The 27,683-nt window shown below is 38.0% G+C and overlaps 1 long non-coding RNA gene across 2 annotated transcripts in view; it reads left to right on the top strand.

Moving 5' to 3' along the window:
* LOC126042289 (uncharacterized) overlaps window positions 1-27,683 on the top strand; it is a 168,803-nt gene that overhangs the window by 11,911 nt on the left and 129,209 nt on the right. For both annotated transcript variants that reach the window (XR_007507101.1, XR_007507100.1), the window contains exon 2: window positions 26,332-26,408. This is a non-coding gene — a long non-coding RNA (uncharacterized LOC126042289). The remainder of the gene's footprint in view (window positions 1-26,331; window positions 26,409-27,683) is intronic.

Raw genomic sequence — 27,683 nt, 5'->3', positions numbered from 1 at the left:
TATACCTTTTTTCATTAGTGCCGTTGTTGTTGTTGTAATCTCTTTTGTGTTTGTCCCAGTAAACTGCCTTTATCTCAACCCTCGAGGTTCCAGTTTCTTTTCCTTTTCTCTCCTCCGTCTCCTCCCCATCCCACCGGAGGGGGGCGGAGGAGTGAGCGAGCGGCTGCGTGGTCCTTTGTTACCGGCCGGGCTGAAACCACGACAGCTTCCCATGGGGTCATAGCCTCCTTCGGGCATCTACCTGCTCCAGCATGGGGTCCTCCACAGGCTGCAGGTGGATATCTGCTCCACTGTGGACCTCCCTGGGCTGCAGGGGAACAGCTTGCCTTGCCATGGTCTTCCCCACGGGATGCAGGGGAATCTCTGCTCCAGTGTCTGAAGCACCTGCTCCCCCTCCTTCTTCACTGACCTTGGTATTTGCAGGGCTATTTCTCTTACATGTTCTCATTCCTCTCTGCGGCTGCAGTTTCTGTGCCACAGCAACTTATTTTTCCCTTCTTAAATCTGTTATCCTGGAGGTGCTACCACCGTCACTGATGGGCTCGGCCTTGGCCGGCGGTGGGTCCATCTTGGAGCCAGCTGGCTTTGGCTCTGTCGGATGTAGGGGAAGTTTCCAGCAGCTTTTCACAGAAGCTATGCCTGTAGCCCCCCTCCACTACCAAAACCTTGCCATGCAAACCCAACACATATGCCCAGTTAGTTCCCAAGCAGCAATCCACCCCCACTGGCCAACTCCCCCCAGTTTATATACTGGGCATGATGTCATATGGTATGGAATACCCCTTTGGCCAGTTTGGGACAGCTGTCCTGGCTGTGTCCCCTCCCATCTTGTGCCCCTCCAGCCTTGTTGGCTGGGCATGAGCAGCTGAAAAATCCTTGACTTAATATAAACACGACTTAGCAACAACTAAAAACGTCAGTGTGTTATCAACATTATTCTCATACTAAATCCAAACATAATACAGTACCAACTACTAGAAAGAAAATTAACTCTATCCCAACTGAAACCAGGACACGTTCTCAGGCAATAAAGCTAGTTAGGTGTACCTCATCTCTGTTGTCTTCTAATCCCTGATGGATTTTGGGTTATTCTTTCTGAAGAGTGCAGTTCCTGCAGAAAATCTTGATCAGTGTTGCTGTGGTTGAGTTCCTCCCCTGGTACTGGCATCTACAGGCATACTGACAGAAAACTGAACAAAAAGCCTTGGCCTTTGCACCTCCTTCTGTTGGACTGGGGAAGCTGAGAGGTATCAGTGACTTTTTTAAACTGATGGCTTTCAAGGTTCAAGGCAGGGGGGTGGCTACTAAAGGATTTGCAAAAGTGAGAAAAGAGAGTGCTGTTTGAATAATTGCGTTGTTTGAAATTCTTTGGAATATGTATCCCAAAGACAGTTTAGTCTGAAATAGTATCTTCCATCCAGTTTGTCACTTGAAATTATGTGATAACTTTACACTAACTTTACATGAATTTGGTAAGTATTACTAATTCAGGTATGTATTCTCTCTATTGAAAAATCTTTGGACATACATACACAATTGCATGTTTCTAGTATTTTTGAACAAAGTTTTCATTGGGAAGTGAGACTAGAAGGACTCATCTTCTCTTACAACTAGTTGGAAACAAATTAATGCCTATCGTAATTTTGAGAGCAGTTAGGTACTTGCACTGGTTGCTCTGGCAATTGGTCTGTATTTCTTTTGAAATAAGAGGTTTTCATAATGTTATCTAGCCATAGATTACTCCATTTCATCTACATCACATTTTAAAAAGTACCCATCTTTAATCTGTTACCAAGATTCACTTGGCAAGTTTTTGTCTCTATGCTACACACCTAGATCTATATTCTCTGGAGGGAATTGCTAGACAATGTTTGACAGTAGTAGTAAATGGCTTATGGTTCAGCTAACCAATGCCTGTTTTCTCAGTCTGGCACACGTTTTTAGCTAGGAAAAAATGGTGATTATCTGGTTTTGGTCATATCTGTTGCATGGTAAAGTATCTTCTTGGAGGTGGCCAAGGACAACTTAGCTTTTTCCTGTTGGTGAGGTCCTCAGCTGTGAGGGATGTTTTATAATTATTTAGATTTCCAGCTTTTTAAGTGTATACCATGGTAGTGAACACTCCAGGATTTTGAGATTGCTTTATCTTAAAACAGTAGAAACTTCCTTTGAATTAATTAAAGCTATGTATATGGAATCTTTTCACTCTCTTGTTTCCTGGGGCAGATACGTTGTCAGAGTATGCCTTACAATGATTTGTACTGGTGCGATTTTTCTCTTCTCTAGAGTTGCTTTGTTGTGCTTTTCTACTGATTTTGATCTTGAACATCTAAACCATTGTATTCCTCCTCCCATCCAAAATGCCTTATTTTTCTGATGAAGCGTATTTGTTTCAAGCCTGAGCTAAACAACAGCAGTCTCAGGAAACGGTATCTCAAAGTGTGCATTGAGGGAGAGGATATTTAATGTATACTCTTCTATTTTTTTTCAAAATGTACTCATCAGAACCTTGCTGTTACCCACATGCAGTGTAAATAAATATTTGGTATTGACCACTTTTTCTTTATTCTTCGTCGTCGCTCTTCTAATGCTTCCCTGGTTTCTAGCAGAAAATGGCTTTTTAAAAATTTTATGGGTGTATACAGAAGTGGTGGGCTTTTTATCTTTTTGCAAGTTACTGAGAGTACCTATCAGCTGCCATAGGACAGTTCATGACTTGCAGAGTGGTTGGGGTTTTCAGCTTTATTCTGGACTTGAAGAGCTTGCTTTTCTCCCAGATTTCTAAAGGTTTTGGTCTCTTGCACCTTCTTAATGAGACCAAGGCCATGAAGTTTTGATGCTGTCAATCTGTCCTGTGGCATTTTGGATTTTAAATTGTTTACTGTATCAGGTTGCTTATTTCATAAGCTTAATGCTGGATTGTGTAACTTAATTGGGCAAATAACTATGTTTCTAAGTGCTTCATCAGAAAGTGATTCTAGATTTCCCAGCATGGCTATCCTCTAAGTGGTTTAATTTTGGATTGTAATAAAATCTAATGTTACTGATATTCAACCCTTTTTCATCACATAGATGCTATCTCCCCAAAAGAAACCAATGCAAGCATTGTTGAGAATTTTTTTGTTTTCAGTGTATTGTTACCATAGATGCATTTTTCTAGTTCAGTCAGGTTTAACTCCCTCTCAAACCTTCTTTTATATGTTTCTTATTGAGTACGATACTCCAACCGCTGTGGTGTTTCCATAGCTGGCCTTCTCTAAGCTGACTGAAAACGATCGGTTTTTATATCCACCTCTAATCAGAAATAAATGATGTACTTTTCACTGGTGTGTACTGTGAACAAAGAATACCAGTGTGTGATTTTTTATCTTATACATATGTCTATACTGACAGATAAAAAGGGTTCTATTCAGTTGTTCTGCTTAGGTTTGTTTTGTTTTGTTTTTTAACCTCTAATACTCTGTGGTCTTCAGGAATAATTTCAATCCCAATATTGTAGCTAATCTAAAATTATTTCCATTACATCCCTCCTGTGACTGCAGAACAGATCATACACTAATTTGGTGCTCCTTTCCAGATTTACTACTAACAAAGCAGAAGTCCACATTGAAAGGCCTATTTCCAGTCCAGCAAGTTCTCCATGTCCACATTCACGTTTCCATGAAATTAGGAATCACAGTTTCTAAAAGTAGAACATCTGAATCAGAATAAAGCGTTCTTATTCTGGAACAGGTGGAATCACATGGTATTACACTAACATACCTATGAATCCACATGTAGAAGTCCTGAATTTCTCCACTCCATTGTAAAGATAACTAATAAAAAGGACTACTCAAGTACAGAGCAGAAAAGTGGCACTTCATTTGGCTTTTGCCAAGACTTCTCACACTTCCTGTGTTTATTGCTAATGTGAGCTTCCCACTGTTTCATTAAACAGGCTGTTCGTGGCATCCTATTTTCTTTAGCAGATTTCTATCACAGCAGTTATTGTCAGACTTGACAGACTGGCAGCTGGAGATATGAACCAGGCATAGTTGGAAAAAATTTAGGTGTTTAAGGACTCTTATCTTTTTCAATTGCTTCTCTTTTTTTTCTTTTTTTTTCCTCTAAACTGAATTTTGTCCTATTTTTCTCTTAAAGTAGAAATGTGGGCTTTAATTTTCCCTCCTCTCCTGTGAATAGGAGGTGGGTTACAACATGCAAGCTGATTTGGAATAGAAAAGAACACAGGATTGCAGCGGAGGCAAACATCCACTAGAAGTAGCATATTTCATTCTACTTTCCAGGTTTAGCATTAGATTTGTGTGTTAGAGTCCACAGAGTGAAACTGGACAGGTGGATGGCTCCTTGTGGACTGTAGAGGTGTGTTTGAGTACTAGTATGCATGGGGGAATTAAATTTCATAGGAAATGTAGCAATGTTTCGTTTTTTAAAAATTTTTTTCCTTTGAAACTTATGCTGCTTGTTAGCTGAAGTCTGAATTTACTTTTTTCTGTGGAAGCTGTTTCAAAGAGGAAATTTGTGAGCTAAGCATGCACTAAGCATGAAGATCATGAGGTATATCTGGTTTGGAGAAGTATTATCTGGAAGTATTAACATCTGAATTAAGTCAGTGAAGTGAATACGCTGTAGGAATTATCCAGATCTCTGGAAGAAGGTACTGACCAACTTGCATGAAAATAATTTACTGTTTATGTTGTAACAAGTATGTGTGTGTGCTAGAGAGGGGGAGAAGATGATGCTTAAAAAAAGAAAGTTTTGTCATCAACCTTGTCAGGTGAAGCTCCAATAGAAAGAAAGGATGTGCTTCTCAAGAACACAGGTCCTATTTAATAACACTTTTATGGAAAAAGTCTATATATGGTGCCCACAACATGCAAGGGAGGGGATTTAACCTCTGATTAAAGGCCCAAAAAAGTCTTTGTGGGAACTGAGGCAGAGAAACATATACAGATACAGCTGTATATGTAACAGTATGTCTTGTGCAAACCAAAGTTGAAAGTTGGGAATTACTGCATTTGAACAATTTAGGAGTCTGGAAGGCTGATGCATCTGGATCATATGATCTTGTATCTGTTAACAGGTAACAGACTTGTGATGCATTACAAAAATGTACCAGGAGGCAGTATAGCAGTCAAACAACACTAAAGGAAATGCACCTAACTTACTGAGAAATAGAAACAATGCCTGTGGCTTTCTAGCAATGAGGTTGTTTCCTAAGGCTGATGTGATGCTTTGCCATGAAGGATGGATAGATCATGTTTAACTTAGTTGGAAATTTGTCTCCTTTAAAGATGATGTTATGTCATGTTTATTTGCCATAAGACAGTAATCACATACTTCTGCGCATATTCTCCTGCAAATAGGTCTGCATCATGAATTTCATGTGCACCATCACATTTATTCAGTCTGCTGGTTTTAGGTCTATTAGGAATGCTTTCCAGTTACAGACCTAATTCTAAGCTCACCCACATCATTGTCACCATGTAACTCCTATCCTCAGAAGGTTACATATCTGATCTTATGACTATTTTCTTCTTCTCCATACAAGAGATGACTTTGAAATGTCCTCAAAACAATTGCTTTACTGTGTGCGGCAATTATGAAAGAACACTTGGGTCGTGGTGCTCAGATAGTAGGCTCTACCACTCGTATGAGGATATTGAAAATTGTGGACTCTCAGGTGTCTGAAAACAGATATATTATGCTTTTCTAACTTCGTAAAAACTTAAAGGCTTGGCAAAAAATGGGAATTAGTTTGCTGAAAAGAAATTTGGGAAGGCCGAGAGGGGGAGCTAGGAAAATCACCAGCAGATCTGTTAAACTTTGATTCTAAGAAACTGAAGAATGGCTCTTTTCAATACATGTGTTAAGTCTCTGGTCACTTGGAGAACAATGTGATAAATAACAATCCAAGTGGATCAGTTCAATCAGTCATATAATCTTGAGTGGTTTCACTCTTTGATTGGATAGCTAATTAAGTATTAAAGGGGATGTAGTAGAGATTGCATACTTATGTAATTTCTGTTTCTTTTAATTTGGAAAGTGCAGTAGGGAATCTCTGCTTTTCAGAAGGCTGTGACAACAGCGTGCAGGCAAAGGAGACTGAACTGCAGCACACAAATGGTGACTGTGGTCTTGCCAGTGCAGAATCCCCTGTATGAATTAAGTAAATCTTGTTTATTGGACTGAGTATACACAGATTATCTGAACAGCATATATATAGTAATTCTAATGTTGGTTTTCGAGGCCTGTCCCTATGTACATATGCTTTAAAGGTGGTATTATCATATGGCATTCTTGTGTGATTGGCCAATTATTTGGTTATTTTATCCATTAAGTCTTCTTTTAAGGTAGGGTTGCAGATAACTTTTCTGTTTGTTTTCAGATTCCCAGATGTCTAAAGGCTGTAGAATATTGTAAGCCAAAGCATGGAATCCTGTAAAAAAGAACTTCAATCACAATGCATCTTTTGATGCTTAGCATTAGTGAGTTGCTATCCCACAGAAAGTCAGTTTTGCCCTAGAAAATAGCCTGACTGCTTATCAACTTCAGAACGTTCAGGAGCAGCTCATTAGCATCACATAAGTAAAAGTAGAATCAGGTTTGTATTTCTAGAAAGTTCATTTGTAGAAGAGAACTGAAATAACAGGACTGGTGGTTTTCTCTTTCACCTTGGGGACAGAGATTAAGAAGATAAGACTTCTCTCCTTATAGTGAGTTTTCTGAAGGCAACTAATTTAAATTCAAGAATACCAAACTTTTTGGGGATCAGTTAGAAACTTTGTCCTGAGCACATTAATAACTCTCCAAATGAAGGAACAGTCTTCCCATCTCTGCAGGCTAGTCCACCTCATCTAGGGTTTTTTAACCATTATTGTGAAGACACATGTGCCCAAAATACCATCTGCTGTGTATTTTTCATACCTTTCTGTTCTTAACAGGAGGTCTGAGCTCTCAATCCTTCCTCTTGTGTTGATTTGGTGCCATTTTTGTAAGTGGAACAAACTTCCTTAATCAACTTAGTAAAGCAGAAAGGTGGATGGAACCTGCTTTGCAAAACTATTTCCAGAGGTAGTGGAAAGCACTCAGTGGCGGCTTTTGTTAATTTAAACTATTGAGTTGGCAGTCTTGGCCACTCTCTTCCCCCGTAGAATGGGGAATACAAGCTTTTTCACTCCTGCTTTAGCCACACATTGTGTCACTGGTGACTGAACACGTAGATGCAAGGATAAAGGAGGTAGCTGAATTACTATGTTCATTTAATCTTCTTTTTAACTATTGTGATTTCAGAAATGGTGCCAATTAGAATAACTTATAACTGCAGTTTTGGCATTCATATGAATTAAATTTCACAAGTGAATTGAATTCTTTATAATGACTTTCTTACAATGGTTCTAATTCTGCTGGTTTTACTTAGACAGAAGTCCTATTGAAGTCCCCATAAGAACTTTAGGATCAGCATTTAGTATTTGCCTCAGTTCAGTAATTGTTTTCTTTTATGCGACTTTTTAGAGCGCTCTGACAAGCAAGGAATGAACGGCTTATCTTATCAAGATTTATAGTCAATAGCTTCTGTAGTCTTGTGAAGAAGACATCTGCTGTGCAAATAGCAAGGTTAAAGTGATTGTGCATGAAGTAAATACAAACTTCAGCTAGTATTTCATCCTGAAAACCAGTCTGAACAATACTAAGATAACTTCACATAATGGAAGCCCTTTCATAATCTTGACCCGCATACAGTTTTGTCAAATCCAAGGTCAGATAGAATTTAAAAAATAAGCTTTATTTGAACTTCTCTAACCATGATTTTACATTTGTAAGCATGCTTTTTAATAAAAAAAATCCTACTATTGTTTGGTGTTTTTTTTTTTTTTTTTAATTCTTATATAAGTCTCAGAGTTTGATCAGTTGTAAAAATATTATCTAGTTGTTTAGGAAATGTCTTCTAAACCATTACAGCTGCAGACAAAAGGAGTTCATTTCAAATTGATTAATGTGCTGTAAGTATCTGGAATTGCTTGGTCCAGTCACTTTGTTGCTTTCTCATTTCTCTGAAAAATCAAATGAAGCATCTCTGAAGATTCCTGATTGATGCTGTCAGCTTTGTACTGTGCATTTCAGGAAATGTTCAAAGTGGGGCAATAATTTTCAATCTATTTTCAAGTATGCTGCAGTGAAGTTTTTCTATCAGATTATACAAAGTCCATTTTCCGAAGAACTATGCATTTTCGTGTGTTTTGCATTTGTGGGTGGGAGCTTTTACATATGGATCTTTATAAATATGCATGAGAGAATGATGTATTGGTGATATTGCCTACTTCTGTTGTACCATGCCAAAGTGCATTTTTTTTTCTCTGTAACCCATACTGCCTATTTCTCTTATATACAAGCTCAGATTAATTTATTTTCTTGGAAGCCATGTGTAACTTGGTTTCATTTCATAATGTATGTACAAATTTTCCAAATCTTGCTACAGAATGCTTCAGGACCAAATCTGGTGATCCATTGGTAAGAATGTTAAAGTACAGGAAACTGTAACAAAGATTATTTTCCTCCTAAAAAGGGAACTTGGACAAGATAGTATAATTAATTCCTATATTTGTTTTTCTTGGCTTACAAGGAAAGCAGGAATTACCTTAAATTATCAACTCGGCAAAAGTCAGGTGTGAATATGATTTGGCCAAAAGAAGTTCACGCACTTAAGCTGCATGAAACTGTATAAAAATCTTACTGTCGATTTGGTTACTTTATGAAATCATTCAGTGAACAAATAACCGTTAGTCAACAACATAAAAATACAGCAATAGGAGCATAGCCTTTTGTATCCGTAGGCTGTACATGCAAACTCTGCAGGAGGTCTTGGGCTGTAATAGAGGTGGAAATACGGAAGACCTCTAAAATTCTCTGGAACCCCCTCCAGTCTGTAGCAGAATGGCTGGCTGCTCACCATGCTGTCACTGGCTGCTGGCCAGCACCAGTACTCTGTGACCCCTTCTGATGCAGCTCATAGGGCGTGAAGGATGAGTTAACGATGCTTTAAGCAGCATTAATGAATCAAATTTTAAATGTGGATTCTCACCCACAGTGGTGTGGAAAGGTCCATGGCTCTGAGGAGAAGGAACCAGGGAAGAGAAACCTTCTCTTAAATTTAGATTTCATGTAGGTGAATAGAAGGTACCTTTTTCCTCCTATCACCCCCATAAACAGCATTGTTAGTGGCTTTTCTTGCCACAGCAGGAAATAAGAAATAACTGAGTTTTTATTAGTATATTATATTGCCATGTTTTGTATAGAATATCTTGTATGTGCACTCTGAAAGCTGCCTGAATATAATTATCGGCATTCTTCTGTCTTAATCTAAAATATAACAGAATGTCCTGATTCAGGACCCCTTCTCCCCATTTAAGCCTGTACTTAACTTCCATTGGCTCTAATGAGGTTAAAATATACTTGTAAATTCTAATATGCTTAAGTATTCTTACTTAGACAGTACTTAGGAAAGATTATTTAAAAATATTAATTCTGAAAAATGGAATGGTGACCCCTTAAAAATTCATTGAACACATTTTGTAAAAAGTATTCTGTCTTTTGAGAGCAAAACAATTCTGCCTTGAAAACCTGGAAGTGGAGCACAGACATGATGAAACTAGTCTCAGGATCATTGTGATGTAGCTTGTGAAAATTCATTAAATAAGGTCCCCTAATGATAATGATTTACCAAAATTATTTATTTTAAGTAGCTGAACCAGTAACACAAGTGAATATTATTTTGCAGTGTAAGATTGCTAAATTGTGTTCTATTCAGTCTCTATTTGCTTGCTTATTGCTGCAGTGAAATAGGCAAAGCAGTTGCATAATCAAGTCTTTATTGTATTGGTGTAATTTGCATGTTTTCTTTATTGTTTCAGAACCATCACAAATTGTTATGAAATGAATAACACTTATTTTTATGCTGGATAGATGATTGAAACTGCTGAGTGAATTTTTCCGTGCTATTTTGGGATTTGTGTGATAAGGAAGTATCCAAAGACACTCTAGTTTTGTCTGTTACACAGCAAAGTATATTTTCCTCTTTTTTAAACTTCAGTATAAGCAGCCTTATTCTTTTTTTTTTGCCAAGGTGATTTTGTGCCACAAAAGGTATCAGTAGGGCAGTATCCTGAACATCTTCCTTCCTATGAGCATTACTTGCATAAAATTATCTTTACTTGTGCGAGCAGTGCCGTTGTTTTCAACTTGACAACATTTACAGGGATGTACTCTCTCTAAGCTTGGCCCAGTGAGGCCTGCTATGGGTCCATTAGTGTAAAAGGAAAATCCTTCTGTTGAATTCACTGAAAGTGGAACTAGGCTTACAGTGAGCACTGATTAAGCGCCACCATGCTGTTTGAAAACTTACTCTTCAAAAAAGCCAGGACAAAAGGCATAATGAATAAAAATAAATCTTTTTGTTCTAAATTATTATTTAGAAATGGGGGTAATGGTGGTGCTTTGCCTAATAAGGTTGCTACTGGCAAGGAGAGCTCTGGTCTTTGTCTGACCCTATTCTGAGGCTTGATTATCAAGGGCTATTCCACTGCCTCGTGCTAATCACAGGTCAGTTTGTGGCTCTGTGTGTATTCTGTAGCTCATCTCAAGTATTCCACTCCTGTTCTGTGTGCGTAGCTAGGTGTTTTAAAACAAGTTAATAGTTCATAAGATGTTCCAAAAAAATTCTGCGTCCAGTTTCAAGTGTTTTTTATTACAGATTGTAACAAAAGACAGTAATTTTCACTGTTCAGGTGCTTGCAATTCTTCATGCAATCTTCATTTACAGAATGCTGCGGAGTTTAGCTAAGGCATTTTTTCTCATGTAATACTATGTGGCACAGGGTTTTTTTTCTTGTCCCTGGGTCTGAATCCATTCCTTTTTCTAGGATAAGGAGAATTCACTCAGTCTAAAATTGTCATCTTTTTTTCTTTTTTAATTGGGCCTGGAAATGTTTTGCATGGCATTGTAGCACTTCTTCCCCATTCTGCTTTGTTGTGCAAAGTGACATGCTGGGTCTGTGCTTGTATTTTGTAATGTTTGCCTTTGGTCGGCACTGTGTCAACACAAAGCTTTAAAAACAATAAAATACTGACTTTGGGAGAGGGGAAAGGCTGAAAGATTGGCCATATATCTCTTAATTTTAAAATTATAACAGTAGTCTTATATACAGTTTGTATTAGCACCTCTGTCAGCACTGAACCACCTTCTCCCAGGAAGTATATCTTCCAGACTTCCTGAGTAGATGAAATACTTCCCTTAAGAAAGTATAACAGTTGCTCCCTGTAGAGTCAGTGAGCCTTGCCACCTCCTTGTCCTCTTGAAATGTCCTGTGCTTCTGGAACTTTAATATGATGTGAGGAGTTCCTGCACTCAGGCAGCAAGGAGACAGATTATGGCAGTGGCTAGTCGGTATTATGAGAAGCATGTAATGAGCCATACAGCCTGCAGAATTCTGGAAAGGATAAAGGGGAGACACTTAAAGACAGTTTTCTCAAAGTAGTCTCATTAGCCTGTGAACCCAGGTTAAGAGATAAGAGAATTCTTGATCATAGACTGGAAACTGCTTCTTGTGTTTATTGGAAGCTTGTTTTTCTAAAGGTTATAGAGTGTATTTTCAAGGAGTCTGATAGCAAAGCTGTAGTAACCTGCCCTGTCTTGATTTGTATCATTACTGCCTGCAGACTCTGAACTAAATCCCAAGTGGTAGTTCCATAAGACAGTAACTGGGAATATCTGAAGGTAACCAGAATTTATGGTAAGTTTTGATTCCGGAATTCTTGCATCAGTAACCCTCTGAAATCAAATTGTGTTCACCCCAGGCAGCGCAACCAGAATGGGGTATGGGAGCCCGTCTTCCCCAAAAGCTTTTCTCTCATGAGTGTTTTAAGATTAAATACAAAGTTGGTAGGGACATAGCTGCTGGGTAACATTTATAGTTTCCCTATTGAAAGTATGTTTTGGAACTAATTCTTTCATAATTTTTATCGGGATATATATAAGGATAGGGAATATAATTTTGTGAAATTCCTTAAATAATTGGAAAAGGCTTTTGTTCTGGAAAAGAGAAAGTGTATGGGTATGCAGGGGTGAGAGCGAGAGGGAAGGGTGCACAATAGTTCCTACCATAGTACAAACTATGCAGGAACAGAGCTATCAGCAAAGTGAAAAATAGGAATCAGCTTTGTTTTGAAGGAAAACAACTCCCAGGAGGAAGCAAAAGTCCATATGTAACACCATAACTGCTGATGTGCTGTTCAGCTCTGCTTCCCACAGCACAATGAAAGTTCAGCGTATTTTGTTTCTTAAAGTGGCACCAATGAAATTATGGAAATTCTCATTTATAAAATGTAATACAGGGCATCTACTAATATAATGAGTCACGTGCTGCAATGTGTATTTTCCTGTGTTCTTCATCTGTGGAGGGGGAGGTGGCAGCAAAAGAAATCTCTTACAATATGGACTGAAGGGGTATCATAGCATTCTCTTAACCACAACCCCTGCCCCAACACAGAGTCAGCTAAGCCTATAACATGCCAGACAGAGAATTATCAGTATAGAAGAATTTACAGTTTCTGTAGGCAAATTTCAGTATTAACTAGCCTTACCTCAGGCTAGTTACCTTATCTAACCCATGCTCATAGACCTGTGTTTGTCTTGTTTGTTGATTGTCCAGGTTATACTTGCTTAGAAAAGGTCCAACACTTTGAACTCTGCGTCCCTTATTTCAGTCAGTTAAAAGGTGCTGATGCACTCATCTTGCCTACATTGAAGAGGCAGGAATAAATGTTCTGTTCTTGCAGAGCCTGGTGGGTGGACATGTGATGAAACTGCCTTTGACTGCCTTCCACCAAGGAAAGTTGCAAAAAGCAAGCAAGGTGGAGGTGCTGGTGACCGGGAGCCACATGTGATATGTGGTCAGAGAAGCCAAGCTTTAACTGATATGAAGCTTTTCCCCCTGTAAATACCCCAAATGCAATATCTCAAATTAACATAGTTGCACTGGTAAATATTTAAGGTTATAGTTATGCTGCTGCTGTCACTTCTAACAAGTAGGAAAGCTGGGGTAACATCTGTTTTATGCGAGTAGAAGTTTTGTGTACATGAAGTTACACTGGCAAAATTGTTGCTGCTGTCATCTGTTCTGTGGATTATGGCTTTGTTGTATTGGTATAATGCACATCACTCACATTGACAATAAGAGAGCTTTGGGGGTATCCCTGTATTAGAGTGCTTATAGTATGGCTATAGCATGAACAAAGGGCACACACATTTCTGTATGAGATACTAGTACTTATTTACTTGTGTTGCTACAACTTCACCGTGAAGTTTGAGGCCCTTGAATACAAAGTAATGTAGGAATTTTAAATCAGCACAGACTATTAGGATTTTTCTCTTACAGTTCTCAACAGGAGGCTTCTTTCACGTCTGCTGTTACCAGGTTAATGTCAAAAGTGCAGCCATGTAAAAAATGTTAGTTGAACGCCCCCTAGCTGAAATAATGTTCAGAACATGACTAAGACAAAGGTTTCCAGGGGATTCCAACGTGCAGCTGGGGGGAATCCCACGTTCAGAGTTCCTTGTTTGTTGGTTTCAACTCAGCCAAGCAGTTACTCTAAGGATGGATACATTTGGATATCTGTGTATCTATAGATACATTTACGTTCATATACTGATCCTTTTAGAAAAGTCTTTTGCATTAAGGAAGCAATCTTCATTGTCTGTTCCTTTTAATTAGGTTGGTACAATGTTTGGAAATACGAGGCTGTGTGTACAGTTAACTTGCAAAACTCATCTGAAAACTAGATTACAAAGCCACAAATGTGTTCATGTTTCAGAGCCAAATTAGGTGATCCTACAAGCACAAGTGTTATTGAGCTCTGTGCTTTCTCTGGTGTCATATATTGCACAGGCACTTTCTCAAAGCATGAGAACTCTGCCTTTTCTGTTAGTACAACTGACTGGTCTTTGAATAAGCCAGTAGCATTGGTTTTATCTTCATCAAACTGGACATTTCAATATTAGGAAAGAAAAGAAGGAAAAACTCTTTCTATGTAGTTAAGAGTTTGTTCTATTACATATGCACAATGGCATTGATTCTGCCACTTCCTTGATCAGATTGCTCAGAGTACATCTGTCCACAGGAATTTCTCAGTCTGCAACCCTGTATACATTCAGCAGAAGTTTTATCGTATTCAACTTGTGAGTGGTTCCTACCGCCCATATTCTTTCTCTCTCCATAAGCCTCATTTTAATTTCATGTTAGAATGAAATACATAGTTTAAAAACCCGAAAGCTATACAGAGTTAAGCATATCAGGTATTTGCTATTGAGTTTTGGACAGGCTCTGCTGTGAGAGTTTCTACAACCATTGAAAAAGTGACACTTAGGTAGGATCATTAAAACGGCCATACAGCCCTTCCTTTGCAATGCTGATATCACTGCTTACACGTTATAGAACAGGGTGTTTGAGGATGAAGTAGTATTATCACACTTAGATTAGCCTGGTAGTTGCAAAAATCAAGCTATTGAAGATTAGAGACTATCTTTCCTGACATTATCGAATGAGGTTTTGTTGTTTTAGTGCTTTCTGTGCAAGTGAGAGTGCATGAAAAGGTGGACTGCCACCACAAACTGTCTACATATTATATCCTTACATTTTTTGAGGCAGAATTCACAGAGCTGAGCAGGAGTAATTGATAATACACTATATAAAATGCTGTCTTCGAGTTTATAACAAGCATAACAAAAGTATATTCAGTATGCCTCAAATGCTAAGCAACAGCAGTTGTGAGAAAAAAAAATTGACAAAGGTTCAGCACTTCCATTCCATCTGATTAGCGCTGAGCAAAACCTGGTCTCCCTTGTATTTCAAAAAGCAATAAATAAGCTTTTAAGCATTTTGTAAAACAACATCATCTTGGCATTCTGTAAAATATACAAAAACAGCAAAGCAGCACAACCCTTATGTTTTCCTTTGTGGATCACTGTTATGTTCAGATAGCTCCTTATAAAATGGAAGCAATGCAGAAAACTCTGCCGGAGATCTCTCTTTATTATAGCTACAACTGCAGCCAGCAGGCTAGTCCAAAAGTTCATGGGCTATCTTTTAAGGCCCATGGCCTTTTTTGCGCCTATAGAGGAACCAAGACTAGGAGACACACATTGTAGAGTACCTGAAGGCACAGGATAGCTCATTTTCAGCCCAGCTACCTAACATTTTAATGGTTTAAAGGTGTGTTTGCAAGAAGTATAGGCCTTTTTTTACAAGTATCAATGAGACCAAAATTTCCTGTAAAATTTGAAACTTACTTTTGCACAGTTCTTCATGAAATGTGATCGGAATATGGTCTATTGATAAGACTACAATGATGAGGAATGGCAGTCATCCTAAAAATTCCCTTTACTTTCTCACAGAATTTTTTTCTGTATTAATTATTCTTTATTCTAATTTGAAAAAGGGAGAAAAATACATTTTTCTCTCCTCTGTCTCCATTTCTTTCACTGATTGGGAATCACACTGAAAATTAGACTGCTAAATAGTAAGTAGTTAATACATTTGTCAGGTCTTCCACTTTTTGCTTTGTACTTTAAAGCAGTCCTCTAAGGCATGCTGCATTTGAAAATCACCAACAACTACACTAGTATTTGTACTTTTTGCATAAATGAACTTTTTGCATAAATGAAGAAGTGATGGCTGCAGATATACTACTTTCAGCTGAGAAACTTATTTGCTGCTAAAACACTCGAGAAGATAATTAGTCTTGAAAAGTCAAGAAAAAGATTTTATTTAGACATTAGCTTACCTCTGTTAGTCTTGCAAGTCTTGGATATGCCAAACTACAATGATTATTATCAGACCTTAAAGAATTACCTACTTACACTAAGATTAACAAAGATGACACAAACTGTGAATCGCGATTTTAATATTTCTGAACCATTATTAATTAATACCACTACCACCTACTCATTAGTTAGTAAGTACCAAATTTGATAAAATTGCTGTTTTGTGTCAAAATAGCAATCCATAATAAAGGAACACAGGAAATTAAAGTTTGAGCTATATTAGTTTAGCATGTGTTGCAATCTTTTTAAATCATTCTGCCATATTACTTCCATGTTTATCTAAATAGTTAACTATAATCATGAAAGGTCAGTGAAAGAAATGGATTCTATACTTAAGATACTTGAAGTCATACCAGAGTTTGAGGAGTACATAGCACCGAGTCAGGATTTTGGCTTATCTCTGCAATTGGCACTTTTACAACAAAGACCTGTGTTTGGATCCCCATTCTTCAAAAAATCTAGTTCTAGACCCTTCTGTAACAAAATATCAATATGATGTCCTTCTATTATAGGCACTACAGAATGCTCCTATTACAAACAGATGGGTTATCTAATACTTATTAGTGCCTCAACCATGACATTTTGCTGCCATTAGAGTATAATCTATCAGGAAGAAGAACTATTTGTTGCCCGTCCAGCGCTGCAGTAATTGATTCTCTACAGATCCTCATTAGAATGGAAAATTAGAGCTGTGAAGTTTACAGGATCGTGTCAGCTTCCTCTCTCCTGTCTGTAGGAATGTCTTAGTTTCAAGAAGCAGAAGCCCCCTTTTCCCTGTTTTCAAAATAAATGTTGCATGGTTCTAGGTGAAGGACATGGACATTGAAAGAAAAGCATGGCTGGTAACTTAGTAATTTTTAACCATGGTGGAAGTTTTTTGCTCTATACAGCCATGCTTAATGCTGTGCTAGTAGCTAATTTTAAAAACTAAGTTCTCTAAGCTCTACACTTTACTGTCTTGCTTTACTTTGCACACGTATTTATATAAATATAGCTCACCTCAGGATCTAAACAGGTTAATTAATGTTCACTAACAACTCAGAGCCATATTGATAAAAGTACACTTTGTTCATTTATGCTTTTGTTTTTTTTCTGGGGGGCGGGTTATTCTTACATGGCTGATACAGGAGAAAGAACCAAGGCCAAGAATCACTTACTGTTAGAAGTGTTGGCAAGTGATTTTATGAAAGGCCACAGGAATTAGGGCATTTCTTCTGCAGACTATTTTGTGAAAAGGGAGAGAAAAATAAGAAAAATTAGAAATTATTGAAAAAATGAAAGTCAAAACTCATGGGGTTTCACATTATTTTCCTGCAGAGAGCAAGAAAATTGGCCCTGATTTTTTACCACTGACATATTATACCATGAATCCATAGCTGTTAAAATTTAGCACAAATCTAACTCAACTCTGCAAGTGTGAACAGTGGTTGTATGGTGGTAGAAGCAAGGTTAAAGGTTAACTATAGTCCTCTGTGCTAGAGTATGTTTGTTCTCTAATGGAACCACTTGCTTAGTCTCAAGTGTGGGCTGAAGAAGAAAGGACGTGCGGGGAGAATAGATGTCTCTCAGAACACACAAATAAATAGGAGTTTTGTGTGTATAAGGTGGCTGCTCTTTGGCTATTTTCCTGTAATCAAACTTTAAAGACAGTGGTAACCACCGAATTGTATTTCCGTGGCATGTCTCTTGGCTCTCCCTCTCCCTGTAGTGGTCTATATTTATAATGGAAAATACAGATCACGCAAAGAAGTTTCCATAGATTTGAAGAAAGTTCCCTTGTATGACTAAGGAGCGTGAATGGCCAATAACATGCCAGTGTTAGGCCAGACCTATGCAGGCCAAATTCAATCTGTATGTGCAACATCACTAAAGCTGATGGAGGTGGTCCTATTTACATAGTGCATGCACAAGTTGGAGCCTTCCCTGCTCCTGGCTGTTACTCTGCTGCTTGCATTGAAGTTGCCACCCCTGACGCAAAGCTAGCAGAACAAGATGGGTGAATTTGTATCTTTGCTTATATACTTTACTTTCCAACCTGATGGGTTGCAATGCAATGCAAACTCAGCTTCATTTTTCATGTAAATTAAGATGTCAGGTTTGGAGTGACTAGAGAGAGGTGTGGATTTTTACCTTTCCGCTGTCCCTGCTTAAGGGGATAACCTTTCGCAGAGACAGGTAACTCTTAAGGGCAGTGACACTGATTTGCACTAATAAACTTGCCAAGCCTTCTCTATCCAAGCTGTAAGTTTGAATTTTGCTTTTTCAATATTAATGGATCTTCTACACATCCTCTCAAAATTAATGAGAACAAATAATACTTTTGCAATTCTTAAGGAACAGTTTTTAGGAAACTCCTGGCTGTTGATGATTACTGGGATGCCTGACCTTGGATTTATATCTAAAACTATTAGAAATTTGACTGTCTCTAATTGCCACTTGAAGTGATAGTCAGATCATCATATCTTGTATATTTAGCAAGTCTAGGTTTTTGGAAGCTGCTTGAGATTTGACCTTGTGTAAATGCTTTTTAAATTACTCAGAATCATTTCACAAACCTAATTACCATGTGATAAAATCACTTCAACTCAACTTCATTTGACACTAGTCCATTAAAGTAACCCATAAAGTTTTATTTGTCTATTGTTACATGTTACTGACTGTCATTTCTATATGAAGAAAACTTCAAAAAGAGATTCACTCTAAATAGAAATTACAAACCAGTGTATCATACTCAGAGTATATAGCAGTATTTATCTCGGCCAGCAAATTGTCATGTGTCTCTTCTAAGTAAAAGTAAGCCATGCTCTGGAAGGAGAAAGAGAAAAAGAAAATCTGTGCTATGCTTTAGGAGATGCCATTTAATCAGCTAGACCAGTTAATAATACTTGCTGCCTTTTTTATTTGTCAAGGGCTCAATATTTTTTCAATATGAGGTCTGCTTCAGTGTGCTTTAAATGGCAGTTTATAATTAATGGTACTTGAGTGTGTCTCTTATTTCCAAAATTCATACAACATTCTTGGTTACAATTTATACATGATTTTAAAGTATAATTAACGTTCAGCTTTACAAGATATATGCAAACAGATATGCAAATTTGGAAATAAATATGCAAACATATAAAATGTTGTTGAATTAAGTAGTCCTTAACATTTTTAATGAAATCAATATTTTATTCATATTTTGCACACAATTTTGAGTACTTAGTGATTTGGTAGTTCTCAGACTGTCACGGACCATGTCAGCAGATTGATTCTCTTATGGTTCATGTTGTCTTCCAGTCTCCTGAACCTTGTATTTTCATTATGGAAAACAGGAGGTAGTCCAAACCCCTCTAAATTATTGGGATTCTTTTCAGTAATGCTGTGTGGATATTTGAGATAGTAAACTTAGTATGTTACTGAAACAGTTGAGAATAATCTTTATAAAAACTTTAATATTGAATCACATTAAAGGTCTGTCTAGCCCAGTATCCTACTTCTAACAGTAGCACACCCCCCAAACCCCACCTACAGAAAAATATGAAAATATACATAAAATATATCACCTATATGTTTTTCTAGCCTACAGCCACTTGTGAGTCAAGAAATGCTTATGGACGTTTCTATGCAGTTAGTTACCCTCCGTGGAATTCTTGTATATCTATATCTATATATATAAAAATAATAGAATATATATATATATATCTTTATTTATTTTTTCTGTCCCTGACCATGTTGGTGGCTCATCCGTTTACCAGTGTCTTTCTAGTGGTAGAGATCCCAACCCCAAATACAATATTATAGATGTGGTCTAACAAGTGATGAGTCTCTATTCCCTCCCTCAGTCTGCTGTTAATACAGTCCAGGGTGGTGTGGGCTGACTTCACTGCCAGATAACACTGCTAGCTCACTGCTGCAGGCAAGGACACTGCCTCCACCTGCCCCAGCCCCAGGGAGAGGACCCTGGCAATCCCTGCAGCCCCAGACCTGGAGAACTGCATCCTCCCTCAGGAGCTCATCTGAGTTGGGACCTCTGATGGTTGCTCCAGTTGGTGCTGTTGTCCGTATGGAAACCAGTCCATTCCTTCCTACCATGTGACAGTGATGGCTTTTTGAATATTCTGTCTTCCCCTATCCTTGCCACTACCCCCAAACACGTGACTCAGTGGCCTGGTATTTTCTTTCTCTGGATGCAGGAGGCTACTTTCACTGCTACACGGTGCTGGTAGCTCCCCCTTGTATAATCTTATCAGTAAATTTGCTATATGATTCCTGTCCCTGAATGCTTGCTATTCCTCAGCTTTGGTTGGCCACAAACTTGATCCCTACCAAGGAAATGTTATCTCAAAAGGACATGTAGTTAAGATACCCAGACAGTCAAGGTATAAAGATGTATGGAATTTTGTATTTAACTGATAAGAGAGAAAATCCTCGGGGATCCTGAGAGAAAAATCAGGGGTCTGCTGTAGTTGCTAGTAAATAACTAGGTATTAGTACTGGGAGACAGATAGGTGCTTTGCTGTTACAACAGATATATATGTTGTGATAATGTAGCAATAGATTGAACTAGGAGGTAAAAAAATACTGGTACTTCAACTATACCCTTTATAGTGTAATTATGTAATGCACACTGAGGAGAGGCACAGGGAACAGTTAAAGCATTTGATGTTATGAAGGCCAAAGGCTGAAGTAGCAGGCAGTGTGTAGAGGCAGGTTTCCATTCTGACTTCATTGCCATCCACAGCATGCTTTAAGTTTTCACATTTTTGAACTCCTGAAAGAATGTTACAGAATTTCTGCCGCTGCAGAAATTGCTGAAACTAGCAGTTTCTTCAGGCACTTAGCTAGCAAAGCCCTTTCCATCTTGATTTTGGTGTTAGACAGGATGGCTTGGACAAGCATTGAGTTAAACTGAAGAAATTTGAATACCTGAGCATAGAAATGTAGGGTGGATAAGCGTGGCGAAGAAAATTGCATTCAAGTCACAGTGTACTATAGAAGGCAGGAGGCGTACCGTATTCAGCTTCCAATCTCAGAACCCCAACCAACATTAAGCTTTACAACACATCAGGTACTATGGATCCCACAAGATGACTATTAGCCAAAGAGTAAATGTGGTTTCCTATCCTTGGTTTGCAAGATTACTAATCAAGATCGCATGTCTAGGCTTTAAGTCATTTAGGGTTACTATATGAACTTACATACATGAAGAGCCATGCTGAAGTCTATGTTGTTGATTATTTAAGACTTGCTCATTTTAATAAAGTTTGTAGGATTGGTCCCTTACATTTTTTCAATAAAACCTAGAATATGTTTCATTAGTTTACATTGGTGCACAAGTAATCAAAATCGTAATTACATCTCTAAAGAAACATCACTTAAAAATAGACATATGAATGCTGTTTTGATCATTGCAAACTGCTATTTGTGGTGCAGTGTTTTTGTTATGAGATGTGGGAAAATTTATCTGCCCTTGCAGGTGCGTACTTAAAATGCTATTTCAGGGCAAGTAGTGCTGTAGTATTTTTCTGAGATATATTTATTTATTTATTACTACAGGTATAGTGAGTAAAAACCATCCAGCTGCTTCCCTGTACATCTGTGGTAGTTTCAACATTTTTAGCGTATAATTGACTGAAACAAGTAAGACCTGATGTACTTAGCAAAACAGTGTTCAGAGCTATGCAACACCCTCTGCCTTCATACCAAATAACCTTGGTCTTTAAAAGACTATATGTGTGCAGTCACTCAGTTGCATATGCTTTTTATTCTCCCAGCATGTTTCAGGGCTGGTTTCTTGCAACATTTTGTTTCTGTGGGCTGGATTTCATTTCAGCTGATTGCCCGATCCCCTCTTCATTCTATTGTAATTGGTTTTTTGAATTATCTTAAATTCTCCAATGGATTTATGACAATCTGAAAATTAACAATGGCCCCTTAATTGCACAGGGCTATGTGATTCACAAAGTCCTTACTTGACTGGTATTTCTTTTCCCCTCGCTTCCAGCCAGGCAATCCTGTGTGCTTTTTAAACCAGTGTAGAGGCAGTAAAATGTGTATACATTGAAACTTTTCCTTCCTGGCACTCCATCACTTGGAAAGCAATCTGAGGCTTTTCCATAGGCTGATGTATTGGCAGTAACTTATAAAACCCCCAAAATATGGAAACATGATTTTTGATTATGCTATAAATTGGGATTATTTCCTTCAGGCAGGCGGAAGGACATGCCAGCTGGACTTTATATTTTGGCTGTTGGAAAGCTTTAGGAGCCAAAATTATAATTAGCTCACTCATATTGAAATATGTTCTCCCTAGCTGTATTATTTTTTTTGCCAGAGCCTGATACAATTCCTGAAAGATGCGGTTTCCCTCAGCACAGGAAATATGCATCATATTGTTGGCATTAACCAACCACCTGTGCAGTGGCTGGTGCAGTGCTTGCCCAAGGAGGCAATACATCTGCTACCTGGGATGTTACAGGTATGTGTCTGTGTTGCAGGGACTGGTGTAGAGGGCACGGACTGGCTCTTTGACTGCTCAGTACCCTAACTGCAGGGATCTACATTCTAGGCAGATGGCGTATGAATTGCTCAGAATTGCAGGAAATGCTTCTGAACACCAAATTTGAAGAAAAGCACGACTAGTTCATCCACAAACCACCAGTGCAAGAAAGTTGCTTGTATTTCAGTAGCACCTAGATTTGTGTGTTATAATGTGGTACCTAAGAGATCCAGCTGAGATCGGGTACTACCTGTACCAAGTGACTATTGCACACTTTAATTAAGTGGCGGGAGTGAAGGACTGGTAGGCACAGCTGGAAGAAACATTATCAAGGGACTTTGACAGGAAACATGGACTACAGCACAGGATGCAAAAATCTGCCAGACATCCTGAGTGCTTATTGGGGCAACTAAAATCTCACTAGGATAGTTGAGCAGGCCAGTGAGAGTAAAGCTAGTCTGGGAATGTTTTCACTCACACGCCTCTGTCGCTCTTCTAGTTTTGGCATAGACGTGCCCACTGTGAGAACTGGTCCGTACCTTCTGTAGCTCATCAGAGTTGAGAATAGGAATGAAGGATACTGAGGCAGAGAGTCAAGTAGTGACCCTTTCCGATTCCATAACAAGTCAGACACAGCAGTGCAAACAGAATCCAGATTCTTCTGTTTCACAGTTCAGTGCCATCCAACAGTTCATTTCAACTTGAGCTGAAAATGTAGCTAACTTGTTTGCCCCCACTGTTTGGACTATATTTGCAAGTTGGATGCTTCACCGTATTAGAGGTGGTAAAATGCTTTCACTGAATAGTTCTCAGATTCTGTGTTTGGATGATTCCTTTGACTTGTATTTTTTTCTATCTGTGTTCTGGCTGCTCACCAATTAATGGGGCAGTTTCTCATAATGAACCCATTTTTTAATTCCATTTTGGATATTAATTTGATTACTATGATGATTACATACTCGAATATTTTGAATCCTTTTTTTTCCTTCTCTTTTGTTTTGTATAATAGACTCTTTTCTGACTCTCCATTTTACTACTTGCTTCCCAAAGGCATATAAAACTTTCTTTTGGAACATCATTTAGTTTGGGTGAGAGACTGAGATAAGGTTCTAGCATGGGGAAAGATGAAGAGGGAGTATTCAGAGTACAAGATGTTACGTCCATGTGAGAGCCGTGCACCATTCGCAGCTGTGGATTTAATTAGCTAGCTCTTCCAGATGAAGGGGCCAGGCAAAGGCAGCTGCCCCTGTCGCCTTGGCATCGGCAAGGTATGTATTGACGTTACGGCAGGGGGCTCCAGAGCAGCAGAGAGATTTCACTGAACAGCAGCCAGTCACCCCGCAGAACTGAAAGGCATTTTAAATAGTACTAAAGAGATTCATTTTATTTCTTATATCAACATAAACCCCTATAATATGTCTGTGAATTGATTAACTCATTATATGGACAGCCTCTTTTCCATTTGAATGCCCTTACTGGTTTTGAAACTGATTCCTTGCAGACATAAGAAGCACACGGAGGATAACATTCTTGCAACTACAGATCAGTTTGGCTATTTTGGTAGACAAAAAGGAGAAATTCAAAGCTGGAGTAGAAGAAAGATCTAAAAATGAATGGACCACTTACCTTGAAGTTTTAAGGCAAGCTGTTAATGTTACTCTATGTGGCTGAGAGTAATCCACTGTTTTTTTTCTGGATAGAAGACCTGATGCAAGTTTCTCTCCTTAAAATGCTCTTTGTTTCTCATCTGTTGAAAAATTAGAAAAAAAATTATAATGCTTGAGTTTCTTACTAATATTAGTAATATTCAAAGGGGCAGTTTAATGCAGATTTGACTCCTTAAGTAACAGACATCTGTATCTTAGTTTTGCTTAGACCCTTGTATTCATGCTAATCTTAGTTACCACCTCTAACTCTGCTTTCTTCACATAAGAAGAATGAGTACTTTAGAGTATGCTACTACCAGATCATACTGAATCACTAAACAGAATAAAATGTTTAGAACTAGAACCCCAGAAAGTAAGCATAAAGTTGTACTACTTGAAAATTACTGTAGTTTCCATGGTGAAAATTTAGAAGGATTCTAATACAGTTTGTAACATCTATAAAATGTTTTATTTTGATGGACCATTTTCTGTGTTTTGAAATGAATTAAACATAAATGATGGAAAGGTGGTAACAAATATGAACGGGGTAAAAACTTGAAAACTTTACCGTTTGAAAAAAAAAAAGGAGAATATTCAGGCTTTCATGCTTCGTGTTCTGGAAAGTACTAGTAGCTGAACTGTAAAATCTTAATTTTCCTGTAAGTTATACAGTTATGTACTTGCAAAGGTAGTATTTTCTTTTTCTCTTTAAAGCTGGATATGTATTATGAAAGCAGTTGGTTTCCTTACTTTTTATTGGCTTATGTCTTAACTTAAACTTTTTTTTTGGAACTTCCTTTTCATTCAAATGCATGATACCACAGTAATTATCTTCGTTATTCAGATTTTGATAGGACTGCATGTTGCCAAAGTAATTCTGATTATGCTTTCAGAAATCTCCAGCAAGAAAAATTTGTTGGTAGCAAATATCTGGGTTTTTTTTTTTTGGATGGGTGGGGAATAAGGAAATACATGTGTTTGAGGAAAGGAAGAAAGTTTGTATGTGCTTCAGACCTGATTCTAGCACCTTTGTTTAGTATAATAGTACTGATAAGCACTGTTTTGTTCTGTCCCTAGTGATTTGCTACCAACAGCAAATGTAAACAAAGATCAGTAATCCTATCAATTTAAGTGCAATGCTAGGTATTTGTCTTGTTTGATTCTTACCTCTTGTTTTTATGTATGTAAGTCAAGGTGTACAAAGAAAGTAGAAGTTTTGCTAAGGCTATTTCATCTGAAGTGAGTCTTGCTTTGAAATTAGGTTTGCTTTTTGAAATTTGTCTGCTTTGCTGTCTTTGCCTAGAGAACCTATAGTCCCAAGGGTACTCTCCCAGCTAAGGATAACTCTACTGTAGCAGTTAACAAATGTTTTCGATGCATGGACTTATTTCTTTACAATAGACTTCTCTTAATTATCTGTTGTGGACCCAGGGGCTCCACGGGCCTCAAAGTAAAAAGCACTGTACTGCTCTAATATTTCAGCCAGCTCATCAGCAAACCCTGGTTGATGGTGACTATGTCATAGAAGCCAGCAGGAAGTCTGTTAGGCTTCCCTCAAATATAGGTAGTTAACCATTAGCAGTTACCTAAAATAGCATCATATGTCTATGGTGAAAAAGAAGCTAGAACTTTGTTTGTGTGGGAGAAAGTAATGTAAGAGTGAATACTGTGACACAATAAGGGTACAACTTCATACCTGTACAGAAGTTCTCTGTATCATTTGATGGCTTTAATACAGAGAAGTGGCTATGTGGAATAACAAACTGTAATTCCTCTGAACTTACCGTTGAATAAAGAATCCTCAATACCAAAAAAATAAGACCCATGAATAAATGAATAAGCAATGAGCTGTCAGCTGAAAAGAAGCAATGAAAAACTAGAAAGAGAGAGAAAAATGAAGAGGATTAGGTGCCAAAAAACAAGGTGCCAAAAAAATCAGGGTCTGTCAGATTGGTACGAGCAATGATCCCTAGTTCCTCATTAGTTCCATATACAGTGCATGTTGCCAGAGTCCTTTGGTCCTACATTAATTTACAAAGTATTTTGATAAACAATTTATTCTTTCCACAAGAAGTGTCAGTGGAGACAGGTAAGGGAGGAAGCCATGTATAGGAGCAGTCATGTAATAAAGGCACAGAATGCAACCAGGGTTTCTAAAAGTTTACTGAAATACAGATCTTATCTAATGTAATGATCAGACCAACCGTCATTATTCTTCCTAGGTCTTCTATAGATCTCCAGAGAACATAATTTTCTAAATTCAGCAATTATTTATATGTCATACAATATTACAGAAACACTAAATGTACTTCCTTGTTTTTATACAGTACAAGTGATACTGAGGAGAAACCATGCAATTATCCAGCTGTACTTACACCGTTAGGGGGTTCGTTCTGGATCACAGGTAAGTCAGATAAATATTTTGGCTTTGGGTCTATGGGTACAGAGCCTGTGGTCAGCAGTTGGTATTGGGCATGCAGCTGCCTCCTTTATCCATTTTTATGCACTAACTCATTTCCTTGACGTAGAGATTTGGGGACGGGGCAATAATTTCATAAATTATAAGCAAAAAAAATATAAAATCTACTTCATTCTGCATAGCCATTGCATAAAAACTGTCAAAACCATATTGCTCTGGGTTCATCCCTGCTGCAGTTCCATTGATTGCAGTGGAGTTAAATTGAAGATGAATCTGTCTGCTCAATTTAAATCTAATGATTGGTTAAAAAGTCAGGGGGAGAGCCCTGTCTAAATCCAGTGCTGTTTTATCCTTGTGTCAGCATTTAATTCCATTTGCATATAAGCCTATTTCCCTTCTCTAAATTTAATTTGTTAGAGCTTGGCCCTCAGCAACAACAGCAACAACAAAGTAATTGCATGCAGTATTGGGCAATGGTGCCAATACAGCATGTGCTATAAAAATGTCTCACACAAATTTATAAAATGTAGTTATTAGTGACATTCTGCCTGGTAACAGCAGTGTCTGGATATCTAGAAAAAAAAAAAAAGCATTGAGCTGCCTCATGGACATGTGACATCTAATAACACACATATGAAGAAGGTTTTTTTAATATCAGCTATTAACTGTGGCCATTTCACCAAAGGAAACGAGATATCCATGTCTTATATGACCAATAGGAATCGTCCTCGAGTTTCATTGAGAGGAGATGAAACTGGCTGAGGCTTAGTTCTTAAGCCACCCTAGATATCATCTGTGACTTTGCACAAGGTACTTTTGCTGCGTGACTTAGCAGGCTTGTTTTAAACTGGGGAGGAGTGGTTGGCATTGTCACAATATACCTTGTTTGTTTAGTTGCTACGCTCCACTACAGTACTATTTACTATGTTCTCATATCACCTAGCCTCAAAACGCTTAGCCCAGTCTTCATTTAGACCTTTCATGTGGCCATATTACAATGAAAAGATTTGTCTTGGTGAACTTGACCTGATCATCTGTCATTCCAATTCAGTTGTTCTTCCAAAGGTAGTGCTACCTGCCTAAAGTTTATAGGATCCTTTATTCTCATTTTCCCTATCCTGAATATTTGATCGCACCCAAAGGGAAAACCTCCAAATCAAAGCATTTCTTAGGATTAATTTGAGCTTATCTTTCTGCTTCAAAAATTAGCTTTTTCATCATACATTCTGATGCATTAAAACTAATCATGGTAATAGATTC

This window comes from Accipiter gentilis, chromosome 8 (assembly GCF_929443795.1).
Source record: "Accipiter gentilis chromosome 8, bAccGen1.1, whole genome shotgun sequence".
In the NCBI taxonomy this organism is placed as follows: Eukaryota; Metazoa; Chordata; class Aves; order Accipitriformes; family Accipitridae; genus Astur; species Astur gentilis.
Note: the sequence above shows the minus strand (reverse complement) of the source record. Positions and strands in the feature narration are given on the sequence as shown.